Here is a 20,913-nt window from a genome sequence, read left to right on the forward strand (position 1 = left end):
GAAAACCTGGCAAGAGCTTATTCAGACTTGCGCAAAAGGTTTATCTTAAAGTAAACTGATGGTGTAAAAACCGAAAGGATTGGGACCCTGGCACAGGGGAGTGGAGTAGAGCGGCGGCAGCTGTTTGTTCCCCACTGTGGTCCCAATCCAGGTTGGGATTTGCACCTGCAATTTTATGTTTTTACTTTTCTTTTCTTTTAAGGTCATTTACACAATTAACAATTGCATGAATGGTGTCATATCTGAGAATAAAAAATGGACCCAGTGCATACTTAGAAAGAGAATGGAGTCAGCTCATACTTGCAAAGCCTCACATCCAAAGCCATCTTATATGAAAGCAGATCATTGGTCCGTTGGGCCCAATATTGTCCAACGGGCAACTTCCTATATTCCTAAGGCAAAGAGATACTGACAGGCCCAGTGAGCTCCGTGGCTGAGTAGTGCTTTGAGGCTGGACCTCGCTAGATTAAGCCCAAGACTGTAACCAGTACACCCTACTGTCCTTCCCTCCACAGCCTCTCTGTGTCATGACTAGGTGGGAATCTACACTGGTGTTATTCTAACGCTTTGAATGGGTTACTGTGACGCATAGCGTCACGTGACCCTGGGACTCCAACATTGTAAATGAGTTGTACTTACAGTTGTACATATATATATATATATATATATATATATATACGCACACACACACACACACACACACACACACACACAGACCGCATCCCACCTCCCAACTCTTCCTGCTTGATTCAGCAGTGGACTCTGGGATCTGTCAATTCTGATGCTCCCTCCTCTCTGACAAAGACTCAGTTCCCAGGGAGGGGGAGAAGGCAGAAGATGATTTCTGGGCCTCCCGTTTGATAAGCTCCTGGGAAGATTCTTCCTTGACTCCTGGACCATCTTGGAGAATTTCTTCCCCTGCTCCCTGGCTTAGCTGGCTTTCTTCTACTTCAGCCTCTGAATCTGATTCGGAAGCCACAACAAGAAGTCCAAGCCTCATCCTGACAGTCTGCATGTTGGAAGCCCTCGTGTACAAAGGCCCATGTAGGTGACCAATCATCTGACTCTTAGGGCCTCATGAGCAAGGAAGGAAAAATGCCTCTTGACATATGATTAAAGATTCCATAAAGAGGTCATAAACATATGGCATAGACCTGAAGGTCTTCTTTTTCAGTAAGCCCTGAGTTTGAACATCTGTTCCTTTCTTCTGTACCTCTTCTCCCCTTAAACCCACAATTAATAGAACCAGAGATACATTTTGCCTGTGCTTTCTGGAGCAACGTTAAAAAATAAGGGTGAATGGTACTCATTCAATACCAGAAGAACTGAGTCCTTGGACGCCCCTGTCAAGCTGGAGGTGCAATTTTTATCTGCTCCAACTTCTTGCAGCCTTGCCTATTTGTTCACTTCCTACTTTGGGGGCAAGGATAGAATGAAAGGAGGCTGTGGGCACTTACCAATGAGGGAGAGAGTAAAGAGCATCCCAAGGAGCTGAAAGGAGAACACATAAGAAGAGTTAAACAATTGCTGTGAAAGGAGGGATTAAAAAACCCAGAAAAAAGCAACTTGCAGAAAAAGCAACCACAATATGATCCTACATATGACCGTACATATGTCTCTGTGCATTGGTAAAACATCACACCAAAAAGAACCTCAGTATGTTTATTTACATCAAGTTGAGGGTTTTTTTTGGGAAGGTGGGGTGCTGCTTTGTCAGTGAGTATATGAGCATCAGTGATATAGAAAGTGGGATTGAGTCAAGAAGGAAACAGTGTTTGTGCCACGCACATAAAATGTTCTCCAAGGTGTCATATTGTTATGAACCGCCCAGGGAGCTTCGGCTATTGGGCGGTATAAAAATGCAGTAAATAAATAAATAATAGAGATCAAGGAGAATCAACAGAGTCACATTCTCCCTGTCTTCCTCACGACATAGGTCATCATACAGGGCGACTAAGGTTGTTTCCATGCCAAAATGTCGGTAGGTATAGTGAAGTCTGCTCCATCCACCTTTTGTATCACAGCCCTTCAGATATTTAAAGAGAGGTATCATGGAGGCTCTTCTCCAAGTACCTTGGGTACATTACATGTCTACAGAGGGTAAATGTTCTCAATTGTGGTGTCTCAACTATGGAATTCACTTCCTCTGGAGGTATGACTGGCGCCAACATTGCAGTTGTTTTTAGCACCAGCTCAAACTCTCCTTGTTTAATTGGGCATTTGGTTTTGTCTGTTCGGTTGTATTTGCTTCCTTCTCTGTTTTCATGATGTTGATCTTGATGTGATTTTAATGATGTGGGTTTTTTTGGGGGTAGTTCTGGTTACATAAGTTGAGTGTTACATCATTTATATATAATATATCTATACATTCCGTATCAATTCAGATACAAATTACAAGTTTCTGCCTGGATTGGAAGTTAATCTTCTATTATTACCATCCTCCTATCCACTTCAAAAGTCTGCATATATCAACGGGGGTGTTCTCCCATCTTCTTCTTTGTTCACAAAGTCAATAAACTTCCTCCATACCCTCTCAAATTTGTCCTCGCTTAATTGTCCTCTCGCGCTTTCCTCATTTTTTCTGTCAATTTTTCTAAAAGAGCAATCTGCCAAACCCTTTGATACCAATGATCAATATGAAGCTTTTTGCCATCCTTCCAGTGCTTGGCAATCAGCCATCTTGCCACCAGTAGTAGGTGGCTTACTAAATCCTCGTCTAACAGCTTGATATCCAATCCTTTATATAAATTTAACAGTGCAAGGTGGGAGGATGAATGAACCCATTGTCCAGTTATTGAGCTAATCTCCTGGAACACATTATTATTATTATTATCATTATTATTATTATTATTATTTATTTATTTATTTATTTATATAGCACCATCAATGTACATGGTGCTGTACAGATTACACAGTAAATAGCAAGACCCTGCCGCATAGGCTTACAATCTAATAAAGTTGTAGTAAACAATGAGGAGGGAAAGAGAATGCAAACAGGCACAGGGAAGTGTAAACAGGCACCGGGTAGGGTGAAGCTAACAGTATAGAGTCAGAACAAACTCAATATTTAAAAGCTATAGGGAAAAGAAAAGTTTTTAGCTGAGTTTTAAAAGCTGTGATTGAGTTTGTAGTTCTCAAGTGTTCTGGAAGTGCGTTCCAGGCGTAAGGGGCAGCAGAAGAAAAAGGACGAAGCCGAGCAAGGGAAGGAGAGACCCGTGGGCAGGCGAGAAGCATGGCATCAGAGGAGCGGAGAGCACGAGCGGGGCAATAGTGTGAGATGAGAGAGGAGAGATAGGCAGGAGCTAGACGGTGAAAAGCTTTGAAGGTCAACAGGAGAAGTTTATATTGGATTCTGGAGTGAATTGGAAGCCAATGAAGAGATTTCAGAAGTGGAGTGACATGGTCAGAGCGGCGGGCCAAGAAGATGATCTTAGCGGCAGAGTGGTGGACAGAGACCAGCGGACTGATGTGAGACGAAGGAAGGCCAGAGAGAAGAAGGTTGCAGTAGTCCAACTGAGAGATAACCAGTGCGTGAACGAGAGTCTTGGCAGAAGAGACAGACAAAAATGGTCGAATCCTGGCAATATTATACAGGAAGAAACGACAGGATTTAGCTACTGCCTCGATATGAGGAATAAAGGAGAGCGATATGAGGAATAAAGGAGAGGAAAAAACATTCGCCTTTGGGCATGACCACCACACATATATCTATCTATCTCCCAATTCCTGTGCATCCCCTCCAACATTCTGGGGATGTCCCTGGGCTCATCTTCGATATTTTCCTTGGCATCAGATACCATCTATGAATCAATTTTCACATTAGTTCTCTATTTCTACATGATACTGTTTTTAATGTTTTTATTGTATAACATGTTGTTTTAATCATCCTTGTCCATCGGCCACTTCATAGAATAGAATAGAATAGAATAGAATAGAATAGAATAGAATAGAATCATAGAGTTGGAAGGGTCCTAATAAGGCCATTGAGACAAACCCCTGCTCAATGCAGGAATCAATGTACATGGGGTTCCCCAGTAGTCGCCCTTCCATAAACTGACCAGGCCTAGACTCGCTTAGCTTCATCAAGGTTGCAGCATCCCATGCCATCACACCAGGTGAAGGGAAGTTTTAAAACGTTTGAATCAATAAATAATAACATGGCTTCCCCTAAACTTCTCTCCTTCAGGCTAACCATACCCAGCTCTTTCATTTTTCCTCACAAGATTTGGTTTCCAGACTTCTCACCAATTGGGTCACCCTCCTCTAAATGCACTCTAGTTTTCTAATATCTTAAAATGCAGCACCCAGTAATGGACGCAATACACCAGAATTGGTCTGAACAGCACAGAATAGAGTGGAACTATTATTTCTCATGATCTAGACGCTATGCTTCTGTTAATACAGCCTAAGACTAGTTAATTTGGAAATTCAAAATCCAGGGAGAAATGTGATGAGAATTTTGGAAGCTTCCCTACTGTCTGATTTGAAGGTGCCACAAATATGTTTGTGGCCAAGAAAAACAGCCATTTTTGGACTGCGCTTTTGCCTGTAGCAATAATTACTTGTTTATATGGGATGCCGGGGGGGGGGAGGAGGGGGGCTAAAGGTACCTGGCCTCCTTTACTATTTATTATTTATATCGTTTTAACATTTATATACCACCTTGTTTGCTAAAAAGCCATTGCGGTGGTGCACAACAATTTACAACCATAAAACCTTAACACAATAAAACCACTGAGAACAGTACAAGTTTTAAGCTTTAAAACAATGACCTCCTTTTAAAGGCTAAATTGAAAAGATGTGTCCACACACTGCCTAAAAGCCAAGGGGGAGGCGGGAGAAGCCATCGCAGTTCTTGAGGGAGCTCATTCCACAGTTTGGGAGTAACACGGGAGAAAGACCTTTCGCACATGCCCTCAAAATGGGCCCCTGTGAAAAATGATGGCCTCAGGAATGGTGGCCTCTCCTGCAGATATTAATAACTGGACAGGTTCATAGAAAGACATAAACCACAGTCATAATGGACTAGGGTGACCAACTGTCAGGATTTCCCCGGATTTGTCCTGGTTTTTGTTCTTTCCATGGTGTCAGGGGTGATTTTCTATCATTTGCAATAATGTCCTGGAATGACACACCTTCCTCTTTAAGGCTGCCATTAGCATGGCAGAAGGGAGTGACATGCTTTCTTGAGGCACATCATTCCCCCACCCCGAGCTCCAATTGAGGTCTTAAAGGGGAAAGTGGGTCATTCGTGGACATTATAGAAAAGGCCCCAATTGGAGTGGATGGTGGTGGTGCAGAATGAAATCCTTTCCCCTCCTCCACTTAAATCAGGTTCTTTAAGGTGGCGGGGGAATAACGTACTTTCTGCAGGACTCAGAAAGCTGCTTCCCCACACACACACTAGGTGTCCTCCTTTTTGGTTTCCCAAATATGGTCACCCTATAATGGACTAATCCACAGACTATGCCATATGTCCAGATGTTGAAGGCCTGATAATCCCTGGTCCATCCATTTCTCAGAACGATGAATCACTCCCAGGACCAAGAAATATAAAAGTTATTTAAGCCATGGTGGTATTCAAAGCCTTTGTGTTTGAAAGGCGCATACAACTTTGGGGGTGTATCTACTGCCTTGAAATAGTAAGACTCACAATGAAAACAAGCAAACCTCAACATTATTTTAAGGTGTATTTCCCCCCCATTTCTCATAGGCAAAATATTTTTAAAAAATTGAAAGCCAATTTCAAGTCACTTTGATTTTTCAACATTTGCTTTTTCAACTTTATCAGATGTTTGCGGACAAAATGCACAAGCATCTGATAATATCAATGAGAATGTAATTCAAAATGTATACATGTAGACCCGAAATTCTAGAAGAATACAAATTATCGTGGTCTACAATACAACGATATAGGAAAGCAGAATTGCAAAGAAATCAGGGTTCACAGAAACGTGAGGGCTGTTTTCATGGTGCCGAGTTAATGCCGCCGCCCCCGCCAACCTTCCCCCCCCCCGGTATCGCTGGTGAAGGTTGGTGGCAAGTTCTTTACAATGAGAGAGGAAGTGCAGTCTTTCCAGCAGACATTATGCTCGCCGGGCCTGCCCCTCCCTCCCTCATGGCTTTTGGCGACAAATGAGAGGTCACCTTCTGCCCGGGAATGCCCCCTGGTGCAGCGCCCAAACAAGGACAGATGGGGAAGAGCTGTGCTGACCTCACTTGGGCAGGAAAAGTTGGCTCCGAATCAGCAGCTGTGTCATATAAGCGATGCAGTGCGTATAATCCCTGGGGATTCCAGAGTGTACAGGCAGCCCCTACCGACTGTATTCGGCCCCTACCGACTGTAAGCGATGCAGCTGTCGGCCCCTACCGACTGTAAGCGATGCAGCAGCTGTGTCATATAAGCGATGCAGTGCGTATTTGGAGCCACCCTGGGGATTCCAGAGTGTACAGGCAGCCCCTACCGACTGTATTCGGCCCCTACCGACTGTAAGCGATGCATCAGATGTGTCATATAAGCGATGCAGTGCGTATTTGGAGCCACCCTGGGGATTCCAGAGTGTACAGGCAGCCCCTACCGACTGTATTCGGCCCCTACCGACTGTATTCGGTACAGTCCTGTTTTGGATGGTCTTTTTCAACAAGTTTTCAGAATCACACAAATAATTTCAGGAGCAATATCCAGCTCGCATATTCAAGGTTCCCAGCAAGGACATGCATAACTTGCTCTCTAATGCATAACTTCCTCTCTCTACAATCATCGTATGTAGACCATCTACAATTTGTATTGTAGAATTTAGAGGTCTACATTACACATTCGGAATTACATTCTCATTGATTTCAGCTCCTTGCGGGTTTTGTCCACTAATTGTATCTTCCCATATTTATTTCTTTTTATTCATTAAAACATTTGTATCTCGCCCTATATCACTGGGATCTCAGGGAGGACACAGCTCTGTGTTCCACATGGCTTGCCCGACTCTCCCTAATCTAGCTTCTGCCCTCAGGTGAGGTGGAGGAAACTCCAGTGTTGAAGTAAGATCCAATTCAACACCCGTAGGTATGAATCCGTAAGATTCAATTCAACATCTTGTCCTTTTCCTCAGGCAGAAAAATGGTAGCAACGTTTTCCCCCTGTCTTCTTCCTTATCTTCCTGAAAGCAGAAGTTTGACTTTTCAACAAATCCCAAGGTCCAAAATTGTGAATGCTGGGAACAGGCACTGTCCCAAGATATTTTGCTGTTTCAGCTGAATGAAAAGATCCCCACCGCCATTTCATACACAGGAACCAAATGAATGGGAAGTTCACGTCTTCTTGAACACTGAAGACATGTCCATGTCCTCCATGGCACCTGAGGGCAGCAAGCTAGCTTAGAGGGCACAGAGCAGGCAAAACGGTACACACAGAGCTGTTCTCTAGCAGAAGGAACAGACAAGGGGCTTAGGGTGTACGGCCAGGATGGGGGGGTGTATAAACTACCATTGCTGGCACCATATGCCAGCATCCACTCCCTGAGGGAGCCACCTCACTCCCAGGGCTATAATTTAACATTGAGGGACCTCTTTTCTTCCCAATAATTTTGTCTCACCCAACAGGAGGAGCCATCCTTTGTCCCTCCCTCAGCCACTAAGATTTTGCTTGAATTTTTGTTTGAATCATTCTCTTTCACCTCTATTATTTATCGTTACGGCCATAGATCATTTAAAACATCATAATACATTGCTGGGTTTTTTCCCTAAAAAAAGTCAGGTGATACCGGAAAACAAGATCAGCTATTTTTTGACTTAGAAAATGAAGGGAGAATTCTTACCACGTTTTGGAGTCCCCTCATGCCTGCCATCCCTGTAGTAGCAGTAGTGTGTCCACTTCTAGGGTACGCGGGTTTTATTGGCTATGAGCAGCTGCTGCCATGAGTAAGCTGAACTTCTGCATTTCCTGTTGGGCTGCATTTCTGCCCTGTTGACATTTAGCGAAAAGGGAGCTTTTCCGGCTGACCCCATCCATCTTGTGCTTCTGTTTCCCCACAATCACCTCTAGGGATGTAGAGCACACAAGCTCAAAGGTCAACTAGGGAGAATTTCACTTGTTGCTGTGATGCTGTTTTTTGGTTTTTTGTTTTTTTAAAAAAATAAGAATGTATCAAAATCTACAAATTTCTTCATGAATGGGATGGAAAGAACTTGAAGTTGAAAGAAATTCAATTCCCCATGGTTCAGTCTGTTTAAGAGAGGACAATACTTTCCACACGGCCTTCAAGAATTGACTTTGGTTGCCTTTAGAAAGGTGTTGACTGCCTTTCGGAGGGGCCATAGCTCAGTGTGATGGAAGCCCCTGCTTGGCATGCAGAAGGGGGGAATCCGCACGTCGTTCTGAGATCGCTTCTAAGCGACCCCAGTGCGGCGTGAAAGCGATCGTGTACCTGTCCTTTGGAAGAGCCGACGAAGAGACGTCCTTCCCGCCGCCCCCCGCAGACCTCCTCACCGGCTGGGACGGAGAGCTTGGGGTAAGAAGGCGGGGTAGAGAGCTTCTTCCATTCTCAACCCCGCCTTCTTCAGCCGAGCTCTCCTCGCCGGTCGGCGTGGAGGTCTGCGGGTGGCGGCGGCGGCAGCAGCGAGTGGAAAGATGTCTCTTTGTCGACTCTTCCAAAGGCCAGGTCCACGATCGCTTTCACGCCGCGCTGGGGTCGCTTAGAAGCAATCTCGGAACGACGTGCGGATTCCCCCAAGGTCCCGGGTTCGATCCCCACTTTCCCCAGGTAGGGTGAGGAAAGAATCCTGCCTGAAACCCTGGAGAGCTGCTGCCAGTCAGTGTCGACAATACCGGGTTAGATGGACCAAAGGCCTGACTCAGTATAAGGCAGCTTCCTAAGTTTTCAAACAACGCCCTCAGCATATTTGGAAGGAAAGTATAAAGAGACTCTCTTTCCACCCCTAGCAATTGTGAAATGGTTGTGTATATATGGCACTGGAGAAGTAGAAGATATAGTGCACTACTTGTTATATTGTTCCCTTTATGAGGGACCTTGGGCTCACTTTCTGGGAGATCTTTTGAAAACAAGGTCAGGGCGACCCCCAGTTGGGGCAGGGTGGATGAAGATGTTGAGCAAGAACTTCTCCTTGCATTGTTAATGCACTGAAATCCTCATATATTCTGGAATGCTTTGCTCCCTTGGATTTGAGAGATATTCCAGAGGCAGCACAGATGGGTGACTACAGGGTGCCCCAATGTTACTCACATGGATGACCTCGTCAGAAGCTAGCGCAATGGGCACTTCCTCGAACTCTGGAGCACCCTGAACCCATTGCCAGGGAACGGCAGGCCACATCCTCTTTTAACTCCTTCTCACTGATTCTAATGCACCTGACAAGCATCCAAGTATTTCAGCTGACACAATCCCCATTCAGGCGTTCACCTTTAGAGTACAATGAAGATGTGAGAGGGGAGAGCAAGGATAAGCAGGCTGGCTCTGCCCTCCTGTGTTTCACTACATATCTTCAGGGTGAGCTTTTGTGGTAGGACTCGGGGTCCTAAATTGTATGGGGAAACTACATGGATAGAAAGGGCACCCCATTGAAGATGGAGGGCGATGGGCGTTGAGGGGACAGAGCTAGCAAGCAAATCCTCCTCCCTCCCTCCGTCCCCCTCTCGCACTATAAAGCTGAATGGCCAATTTGATGTTCTGTTTGCTTGTTTTCCAATTGGTCCTTTGTCTTGGATTTCAGAGCAAGAGATGAAAATTGACTCAGAATGGCAGGCAACGTTCCCTTTCCGTGACTCTTCCTTCCTGAGGACTGCCTTCCTGGTAAGCTTCTGACTCGAGCCTCTGCATGAAGGTCAAAATCCAAATACCAGCATGTCACCTGTTGCAATGTTGTTTCACGGCTCCATTGAAAGAGAGGCAGGTATACAGAGAGAGCGGTTTTCAGGCGGCCTCACCTTTAGGCCCCAGGGCTCCTTTCCTATGAAAGGACATAGAGAGAAAAAGACTGGATTTCAGGTGGTTTAGATAAAGCTTGGTTAGGTTTAAATACATTGAATAACCTTTATTAATTGAGGCGTTTCCACCCGCCCCACCCTGTCTTCCTTAACAGTGCGTCCTGTGGGCAATATGTCAAAGTGTGAAGGGGAGATACGTCCCTCAAAATACTTGGACACAGTCAGAACATATGGACAAGGACTTGTGTTTCAGTCAGTCACAAAATGTGTTGCCTGCAGAATACTCTCTCTCTCTCTCTCTCTCTCTCTCTCTCTCTCTCTCTCTCTTTCTCTCTCACACCCACCCACCCACTGTCTATCAGTTATGGAAGTCTAGAATGTGTTTCTAGTTTACATAAGGGGGCAGGAACCAGGATGTAAGTATTCCTGGGGCCCTTCCTCTTGCCAGATAATAATAGCCTCTTATCTTCTGTGAGTAAGAACCACTCACTGCCTTGCGGGCATCTCCCACCTACAGGATCTCAGGCACATCTGCTACCTTGACATCAAGGTACCCAAGGGGGGTCACGTCAAGTGTGAAGGCTGTGACGCAGGCCTCCAGTCATGCTAATGCATGCGCTTAGCCAAGACCTCCTCCCATATGTCTACTGCGCCTTTGAAAATAATGCATACATTTCATTAGGAACATCTGTCCCCAACTTCCCACAAATACGGCCTTTCAAGGCAGCCATTTTAATTTTGAAAAGAATGGAAAGGAAAATAACACAACCTAAGACCAGAAAAGTATCATAAAACCATAGAACAGTAGAGTTGGAAGGGGCCTACAAGGCCATGGAGTCCAACCCCCTGCTCAATGCAGGAATCCACCTTAAAGCATCCCTGACCGATGGCTGTCCAGCTGCCTCTTGAAGGCCTCTAGTGTGGGAGAGCCCATGGCCTCCCTAGGTCATGGGTTCCACTGTCGTACTGCTCTAACAGAATGAATGGTGGATGCACTCTGATGGGGTGGGGGGCTCTGAAGGTGATTTTAGGATATATATATATATATATATATATGAGGAGATGACCCTTCAAGTAATCTGGCCTCAAGTGATTCCAGGATCGAACTGGGCCCAGAAACAGACTGGAAGTCAGTGCAGATCATAAAGCACCAGTTCATTATGATCATATTGCCCACTCCCAGTTAACAATGTCACTCTCCTGTTTTGAACCAGTCGAAATTTCCAGACCATTTTCAAAGGCAGCCCCATGTAGAACACATTGCAGTAACCCTAAGAAGAGGTGACCAGGCAGCCGAGAAATTGGGAGACTATTTTATTGAATTTCTCCAGGGTGAGGGGAAATAATCCCAAAGGTTTCTTGGGGGTAGGGCTCACTTAGGGCTGTATGGAAATTTCATTTTTGCTCATGAGCCTGTTGTGTTGGCAACTCTGAACACAAACATAAGCGTGTGCCTGCCAAAAATGTCCATAAATTGCTGAACGTGTGCTTTATTTTATTTAAAACATTCCTTGGCTGCCGTCCAGGGCAGAAGCCCTCGCAAGGTGGTTGACAACAATAAAATACATAAAAACTTGAAAATATTAAAAGCGATAAAAATAAGCACAATAAAATAGCAATCAAAACAATAAAAACCTGCAATCAAGCCAGCAATGGCAATAGCAGCAGCAACAGTACTCACATCACGAGAAGGCCACATGAAAGCAATGTTTTCAAGGCCTTCTCAAAAGCCTGCAAGGATGGTGCATGGTGGAACTCCGATAGGAGTTTGTTCCAAAGGTGTGGGGCCACTGCAGAGAAGGTCCTCTTGTGGGTGATCACCCACCTAATTGCTCTCATGGGCAGGCAAAGGAGAGCAACGCTTGCGCTCAGTTTGCACAACCTTCCATGTCTGATTTTTGCAAATGTCCTTATTTGCACAGATTTCCACCATAGATTGAATCAGCTCCACTTTAGTCTATTGAAGAAATCTGGGCAAATTTGTGACATCAAATTTGCTGCTGGATTCACAAAATGTTCCCATTTGCACAGAGCAAGCAGTGATCACAAATGCAATGGGAATCAGGCACGAGTCACATGACAAGCTGATGTACGAAGAAGTGACCTTGAACATCGCTCATTCACCCTTCTCTAGTTTCATCACCATTCGCTGTGGCAGAAACACACCTTCTTTTCTTTCCTAAGAGGTTTTTAGTTTTGTTCTTGGGCAAAGTGGCTTCTTTTTTCTTGGGAGTTGGGCAGGAAGAAGAAGAAATATTCTCAGACACATATCATCTGATTGATGTTTGTTCAGCTCTGATTTCAATCTCTCACCTCCCTGTTGCCTCCGCTTACTTCCGTGCGCTTGCACATTGATGAAACGCTACAAAAACCAGTCATGTTGGGCTGTCATGTATGATCTCATCAATATTTTTTGTGCATTTCTTTTGCTGATGTACACATGCATCGGTGTATATTGATAAGACATCACACAAAACTGTTTTGATACACAAGTAAGTACAATACTATCAACGTGTGTGTGTGTGTGTGTGTTTGAATTATCAATGCACACAAATACACATGATTATGCACATCACTTTGGCCATTATAGAATTTGTGGGGGGAATGGAATCATTGATTTTTTTAAAAAAATGCATCGCCTGTGCTTCAGAAACTAGGCTAATTAATTCAAAACTCCAACGTTTGGGGAGAAATCCTTCTGATTTTTTTTTAAAGCGTCGCCAGTGAGAGGTGTGTTACCCATAGGACCCTGGAATATTTGCCCATTATGAGCAGAAGAGAATTACACTCACAGGCTTTGCAAGCTGAACTGGTTCGGCAGCTGCCCCTCTGCACACCAGCATTAGCCGCTTTTACCTCTTCTGTGGCTACAGTGACTGTTGCATCACATCCTGGAAAGAAGAGTTCAGTACACCTTCACACAATTCATGCACAATTGGTCCGTTGGTTTCTGTTCACCACTCTGCCGCAAAGATCATCTTCTTGGCTCGTCGCTCTGACCATGTTACTCCACTTCTGAAATCTCTTCATTGGCTTCCAATTCACTTCAGAATCCAATATAAACTTCTCCTGTTAACCTTCAAAGCTTTTCACGGTCTAGCTCCTGCCTATCTCTCCTCTCTCATCTCACACTATTGCCCCGCTTGTGCTCTTCGCTCCTCTGATGCCATGTTTCTCGCCTGCCCAAGGGCCTCTACTTCCCTTGCTCGGCTTCGTCCCTTCTCTTCTGCTGCCCCTTACGCCTGGAACGCTCTTCCAGAACATTTGAGAACTACAAGTTCAATCGCAGCTTTTAAAGCTCAACTAAAAACTTTTCTTTTTCCTAAAGCTTTTAAAACTTGATGTTGTGCGGACTTTATACTGTTAGTTTTACCCTACCCTGTGCCTGCTTACCCTACCCTGTGCCTGTTGGCATTCTCTTCCCCTCCTTATTGTTTTACTATGACTTTATTAGATTGTAAGCCTATGCGGCAGGGTCTTGCTATTTACTGTTTTACTCTGTACAGCACCATGTACATTGATGGTGCTATATAAATAAATAAATAAATAAATAATAATAATAATAATAACAATGGACCTCCATCCATCTGTGGGTCCGGCTCTCCTGAGGCGTAAGTGAGACCTTCCCATTCCATTCTTGACACTGTGTCCAGGTGATCCTATAACACAACTCATAAGAGAAAAAGAACAGTGAAAGAGCCATGCTGCACCAGATCAAAGACTTCTCTAGTCCAGAATTCTGTTCCCACAGTGGCCAGTTGGATGCCCATGCTCCACAAGCAGGACATGAGTGCAACAGCATGTTCCCACTCATGATCCCCAGCAGCCGCCACTGACAGGCATACTGCCCCTGATATACACATACATATATCCTATATATCACAACTAGTAGCCTTTGATAGCCGTATCCTCCATCAACTGCTGCAATCCCCTTTTAAAGCCATCCAAATTAGTGGTCCTCATTACATAGTTTAACTCTATGTGCTGGGTGAAGAAGTAATTTATTCGGCCTGAATCACTCACTACTCAGTTTTATTAGATGATCCTGAGTTCTAGCAATATTATCTGTTATAATGTCCCCCCTCATTCACCTGTTTTTCAGCTTTAAAACCTCCCAAAGTTGTAGCCGTTGCTCATCTGGGACTGCGGTTCTTTTGAACCAAAATCTCTTAATAACCCTGAAAGAATAGCAGCAGATCTAAAAGAAACCCTAGAATCAAAGAATAGGAAGGGGCTTATAAGGCTATCAAGTCCAACCCCCTGCTCAATGCAGGAGTCCACCTTAAAGCATCCCTGACAGATGGTTGTCCAGCTGCCTCTTGAAGGCCTCTAGTGTGGGAGAGCCCACGACCTCCTTATGTAACTGGTTCCATTGTTGTACTGCTCTAACAGTCAGGAAGTTTTTCCTGATGTTGAGCCGGAATCTGGCTTCCTGTAACTTATATGTAAACAATTGAAAGCTTTCCTCAACATCCGTGAGCCTGCTCAGTTAAATTCCACAAGTAGTAATGTCACCTTAAGTTCAAAAACAGCAGGCACAGGATACACGACAATGTAGTTTGCAATATTCCAAAGTGAGTGTCTCTGACTTAAAATTCTTCATCCATTTGGAATTGAAAACTAGATGTTTCTGTTCCAATCTTGTGTATGGTCAGCATTCATGAGACAAAATACCCTGCTGATGGCTACTTCTCAGAAACTGCCCACCTCTGGGATCTCTAATTTGCCCCCCCCCCCGGGTATCAATATACCCATGGATATTGCACCCACAAAACTCTTCGCACCCACAAGGCTTCCTGTGCCTTCCGATTTTTATTTTATTCCAAAAGATTTTTAAAAAAATTAATAATAGAAATAAAAACCAGGTAGCTGACACGATGCAAAGCAAAGGGTTGCCTTCTAGTACCGTCATCCCACCCCTCTGTCTTGACTTAGGTTCTTGGACAAGTTACTTTTCTTTTAGTATTACCACTTTGCCTTCTTGAACATGGGTGTTTGTGACTGGTCATGCCCACCATGGAAGTCATTTTATGAATGGGCAAGCCCTTCCCATGGCAGCCATTTTGTGAGAGAGACTCTCAACATTCCAAATGTGCCTGCTAAGCCAAGATGTTTGGGGGGCCCTGGTTTTAAAACCATACTCTTTTTTTGTGAAACTGCCCTGGATTGCTGAAAAGGACTAGAGCTGCTTAAAACAGTGATGGCTCTTGATCCCTGACATTTGGCTGGGTCAAACATGGCCCAATGACAGGACACACATAACGTAACTGTGACCTTTAAAATCCAATCACGAGTCTGGCAGATGGAGGGAGAAACCTCCATAGTCTACCATATTGACACAAACACAAGATGAGACTTCATCATGTACAACATATGCAAAAGTAAGGGGGATGGTGTGGATTCCTGCATTGAGCAGGGGGTTGGACTTGATGGCCTTATAGGCCCCTTCCAACTCTACTATTCTATGATTTTATTATTTGCCATACCTAGGCAAAAGGTAGGTCAGAATCAACGGTAAATCTGGGTGGTTTGTAGTAGATCAGCAAGGGGTTCTGAATCAAGGGACTCAGAGCCGGGTGAATCAGCTGGTGGAACTAGCACTAAAAATATTTGAAGAGAAGATTTGAGCACAAATTCTTTACGGTGCAGACATGTGGGGGTTGGGAAAAAAGGATTATCCGGAGGCTATGCAGAATAAATGTTTACAATTCATTCTAGCCCTTCCTCGTAGTACTCTGTTGCCCTTCTTCATGCTGAATCGAGGTTACCATCAATTACCACCAATTACTGTCAGAATGAACAAGGCGATTTGACATGCCAGACCACCATTTGGCTAAACTTTGCTAATTAGAACAGAAAAACAGGTTGGCCTTTTTCCTGTTTTGAAAGACTGGCTCATTTTCTCGCTCTCATTACTAAAAGAAGATGTGGAAACCATCCAACAAATGGGATTTAGTTGGCAGTACCATCTTTATAAGGGTAAGCAATTTTTCTCCCATTATTTTAATTCTTTAACTCAAGCTAAGGAAGGCATGAATGGAATCTTCTGACTATGCCTTCCTCATATTTGGATGGGAGACATGCAAATGTTCGCATTTTTCAACATCTTTGCACACGCCGGGAAACACAAAGAGAAGGATAGTATCTGTTCTTCTGTGAATTGTATGCTAGTTCTAGGAAAGGATTTCTTGCAGATTTGTTTTGAGCAATGTGCAAATATTGCACTTTGGCTGTGTAAATGTGATCTTAGATATGGATCTTTATGTAACCAAGTAGCTTTATTTGCTCTTGCTGCTAAAAAAAGAAGAAGATTAGAGCAGAGGCCCTAAAAACTGCTACAATTCACTGGGTACTTGATGAATTGATTTGATTTGCGTGTTCAGTCTTCTTCTGATAAAATTGTAAGAACCTTTGGTTAGGTGCGGTAAAATTGCTGGCTGACTGACTCCCACTTGTTTAACAATCCTATTGTTTAGGTCTAAATGAGGCTGAATCCCTGATCCGTAGTAACTTAGATGTGTATTTGTGGTTGTCTATACAGGTCATCCCAGTATCTAGCTTGGGAGGCTCATTAGGCTAAATGGTTCTGCCTCCTGAGCCACCATTTCGTGCCTGGCTTCAGTTGGTGGACCTTGAGGTTCTAGTGGAAAACAAAGTGCATCACAGAAGCCTGAGGTGTTCCCTCCCCTGGCCTGGCCTAAGCAAGGTATAGCACTGTGAAAGTGGTATGAAAACCGTATATAAGAGGCAAGAGCTACAGTACTGCTTTACAGTGGTATTGAAGTGCATTGACAACTGTTGGAGTCCATTGACACATGCCATATACCGCTTTCATACTGCTTTCATAGTGTTATATCTTGCTTGGTTTAGTTCTGGCATGAGGGAAGACATGACAGCACTCTTCAAATACTTGAAAGGTTGTCACACAGAGGAGGGCCAGGATCTCTTCTCGATCATTCCAGTGTGCAGGACATGGACTAATGGGCTGAAGTTACAGGAAGACAGATTCTGGCTGGACAGCAAGAAAAACTTCCTGACTGTTAGAGCAGTTCCACAATGGGATCAATGACCTAGGGAGGTGGTGGACTCTCCCACCCTAGAGGCCTTCAAGAGGCAGCTGGACAGCCATCTATCAGGGCTGCTTTAAGGTAGATTCCTGCAATGAGCAGAGGGTTGGACTCAGTGGCCTTGTAGGCCCCTTCCAACTCTACTATTCTATGATTCCCAGTCTAATCCTGAATGATGTTTGCTCATCTCTGTCCACAAGCAGAGATGCACATTGATTGCCCCCCTCCCCTGCACTCCCATTGATAAGTGTAATGGAAGAAGTTGCAGTTCCAGAGAGTTTCCAGAGACACTGAATACTTACCTAGACTGGGTAGGTTTCTTGTAAGGAGGAAACTTTCAAAACTATGGATCTAGCACTGAGCATGCTTGTCCAGCTGCCCTTTGCATAACTCTGGTGTACTCATATTGTGGCTGGGTGGCCTGCCTTACAGAGGACAGTACTCTATTTGAGGGTGTTCTCTATTTGGTGCACTGGTCAGTCTGATGTAAAGTCAAAGAAACATAAGGTAGGATGCCCATATGGAAAGGAGGACAGGTTTCCTGCTTCTTTAACAGTGGCATAGAAAAGGGAATTTCAGCAGGTGTCATTTGTATGCATGCAGAAACTGATAAAATTCCCTCTTAATCATAACACATAAAGCTGCAGGTGCCCTGTCCTCTTTCGTATCTCGTCAAGAGGGCAGGGCTCCTGCAGCTTTAACTGTTGTGATGAAGAGGGAATTTCACTAGGTTCTGCATATATACAAATGACACCTGCTGAAATCCCTGTTTCTATGCCACTGTTAAAGATGCAGGAGCCCGGTCCTCCATTCCATAGGGTCACCCTCCACAAGGAGGTACAGCAGGGGTCTTGAGGTTGCCCATCAGTAGTTTGCCCCTGGACAGCAGACTGAGCAAGGCTCACAGATCACCTAGGGGATTTCTACACAAGGCTTTTATCCTGGGCAGGATCTACACTACTGCTTTAAAGCGCTTTAAAGCGCTTTATAACAGTTTTGACAACTGTTGAGGCCCAGGACACACAGCATATACAGTTTTCAAAACGTTTTCAAAGTGCTTTAAAGTGCTTTAAAAGCAGTAGTGTAGATCCCTTCCTGCACTTCTTGGTTCTTGGCTGGATTAAGATCAGCTCCTTTACATGTGCATTTTTCAAAGAGTTTAAAAAAACCCCTCTGTTTTCCTGATATGTTTCATTATACAACCACTGGATGGCGCTGTGGTATAGCGAATTGCACATTTATGCAAGGTTCTCCTGTATCTATCTAGTGGTTCTTCTACATCACAATAGGTTGTAACCGTATTATTTCAACAGTAACTTAAGGCAGGGTAACACGAAAGCACCACCAAACTTTTCATTAGGCCAGCATATCACAGTGGCCCTGAGTTTGGGTGCTTCCGAGCGATAGGATTGCGCTCTCAATGTTACAAAGCAAAGCACCACTGCCTTTTTCTAGGGAAATCCCAGTTTCCAGAGAGGGCAATTTGGACTAAAGAAGTGATGAGCGGGATTGGGGTGGGGTGGGGAGTGCTTAAACCTTCTCTCATCTGCTGCCCCTCAACCACTGTAACTCCCTCTGCCCGAATCTTCAACTCCTGTCTAGAACTGGAGTTTTTTTAAAATTATTATTATTGAGTGTTTTTTTTAAAAACAACATACAGTGAAAGCAAAACCAAACCACATTAATACTAATTCAGAATCCCTCCCCAAGCTTGATCAATTTTTTAAAAAAATCTTCCATCTTCCTTTTTTTTTTTCTATTCCAGGGTGGTATATTATTTTTTTCTACTTCATTTATTTACATATAATCTTCTTTTCACGACTCCCACAAATTTCTGTAAGCTTCAGCCAAAGTTATTTGATTCAATTGTTTTTCCTATAGTCTATGTATTTTTTTGCCAGTTCTTCAGAAAAGTGTCTCATTTCTTTATTCTTCTATGTACTCTTAACTTCTGTGTCAGCTTTTCGTTTATTGCTCTATCCCAAATTTTCTTTTTCCACATAGATACTGTCAACATCCGAGCTGTCTTCCAGTTGCTTGCGATTAATAACCTCGCAGCAATTAATATCCAATTAATATTTTTCTTTTATCTCTCTATTTTCTTTAATAAACATATCCAATAAAACTAAACACTGATGTTTTGCAAATCTCTTGATTGGTAATTTTTTCTATTTCTTGAAAAATCTTATCCCAGAACTTCCTAACCTTCCTACATTTCCACCACATATGAATCTGGGTTCCATTAGTTTCACATCCTCTCCAACGCAAAGGTGATAGAACATTTTTGCCAACTTCACGGGTGTAAAATACCACTTCTGAACTATTTTTACTCTTGTAGATATTTTTTGAAAGGGGAATCTATCAAAACAAAAATCCCCATTCTCCATCCTCCCATCTCCTCTTCAATGTCTCAATATCTGTTTTATCTCTTGCTTTATTACGATTCTATGTCTTTGTGTTATTGTACCCTAATCTCCTAATTCATAATTATCTATGAATTTTTCCCTTTCTGTTAAATCTCTTGTACTTTGCCTTATTATCTTTCTAGTTCTTATGACTTTCCTGTATTTGTGTATGGTTATTCCATATTTCTTGTGTTATAGGGTGCTGCTGTTCATAAAAACTGGAGTTAATGATTCCATGTGCCTAGACTGAGCTTTCCCCTTAATTTAGGTTTGGACCGGACAGGTCCAGAAATGGGGGGGGCAAACGGGGTCCGGGGGGGAAATCCCATTTCCCTCAAAATTGTCTGGGAAATGGGTGCTGGCCCTCGCAGGCTTCTGTCCGGGCCTCTGTTTGGTCGACGCAGTGACGTTGTCTAAGCAGAGGCCCGGACAGAAGCCTACGAGGGCCTTAAAGCGCACATTGCCAAAACGCACGCTTTAAGGTCCGCCCACGTGTCCATCCGGGCCTCTGCTTATTTTACATCACTGCGCCGACCAAGCAGAGGCCCATATGGATGTGTGAGCGGACCTTAAAGTGTGCATTTCGGCAACGTGCGCTTTAAGGTCCTCACAGGCTTCCGACCGGGCTTCTGTTTGGTCAACGTAGTGACATCAACCAAGCAGAGGCCCAGACGGAAGCTGGCGGCCTGTGTAGCCCTGGCGGCCTGTTACTGGGTCTGAAGGGGTGTGGCCTCATTGCTCAAGGGGTGTGGCCTCATTGCTCTCAGCAATTACTGCAGGGCCTGAAGAGGTGTGGCTTCATTGCTGTCAGCAGCCAAGGAATTTAATTCTGATTCCTGACTCCAAGCTGAGCAGAAGGAAGAGCAAGGAAAAGTGAAGTCCTTAACAAAAAACCATGTAATACTAAACAAAAAGTTAAGGATATATATACAGTAGAACAATAGTATTTAATGTACAAGAATAAAGTTAAGATTAACAATAGTGTTGCATTAAAAGTGCACGTGCATATTGCACAAAAACAAATGTCTAGCAGAAACGATGTAGAATAAAAAGGCCAAACGCATTTCAGCACGAAGTCTTCGTCAGTGGCCAATGCGGGCTGGTGTATGCTCCCTGGAGATTTAATTGGGCTGACTTTACAATTCCCACAGTTATGTGATAGAGGGTGTCACTCCCATTTGAAAATAATGCAGGGCCTCAGCCTTTTCAAACCGACCTAGACATGATAGTGGTGCATAAAATTATGCATGGTGTGGGATTCCCAGGTTCATCCCATGAAGCTGATCCCATGATCATGAAGATTCAGGACAACTAAAAATATGTTCTTCACACAGCGCATAGTTAACTACAGAATTTAGTATCACAAAATGTTGTGCTGGCCACCAATTTGGATGGCATGTGCTCCTTCCTATGTAATCACCTCATGACATGACACTATTTCCCCTTCTGAAGAGGTTATTATGCCAGACCATAATAAGTTTTCATGTGTCCATTTGATTTATGA

The sequence above is a fragment of the Elgaria multicarinata genome, chromosome 20 (assembly GCF_023053635.1).
Source record: "Elgaria multicarinata webbii isolate HBS135686 ecotype San Diego chromosome 20, rElgMul1.1.pri, whole genome shotgun sequence".
NCBI lineage: Eukaryota > Metazoa > Chordata > Lepidosauria > Squamata > Anguidae > Elgaria > Elgaria multicarinata.